We start from the raw sequence: 264 nt of genomic DNA, 5'->3' as shown, positions 1-264 counted from the left end.
ACAATAACCACACCGAGTTTGGTACAAATTGGTAGAACGGTTACCGAGATACATATATGTGATCATAAGTGGGCGGTGCCACGCCCATTTTCCAAAACTTTATCACAAACGTATTTCTTGGTAAAGAATTGTTGCAAACGTCAATTTTGAATAAATTAGCTTTAATATTTACTGATTTATCGAAGATTTTGTATTTCTCTAAATTACCGTTATATGGGATGTGGGCGTGGTTATTGTCCGATTTTTTCCATTTAGTATGCTGTA

This window comes from Rhagoletis pomonella, unplaced genomic scaffold, assembly GCF_013731165.1.
Source record: "Rhagoletis pomonella isolate Grant_MI unplaced genomic scaffold, Rhpom_1.0 Rhpom_scaffold_00009, whole genome shotgun sequence".
NCBI lineage: Eukaryota > Metazoa > Arthropoda > Insecta > Diptera > Tephritidae > Rhagoletis > Rhagoletis pomonella.
Note: the sequence above shows the minus strand (reverse complement) of the source record.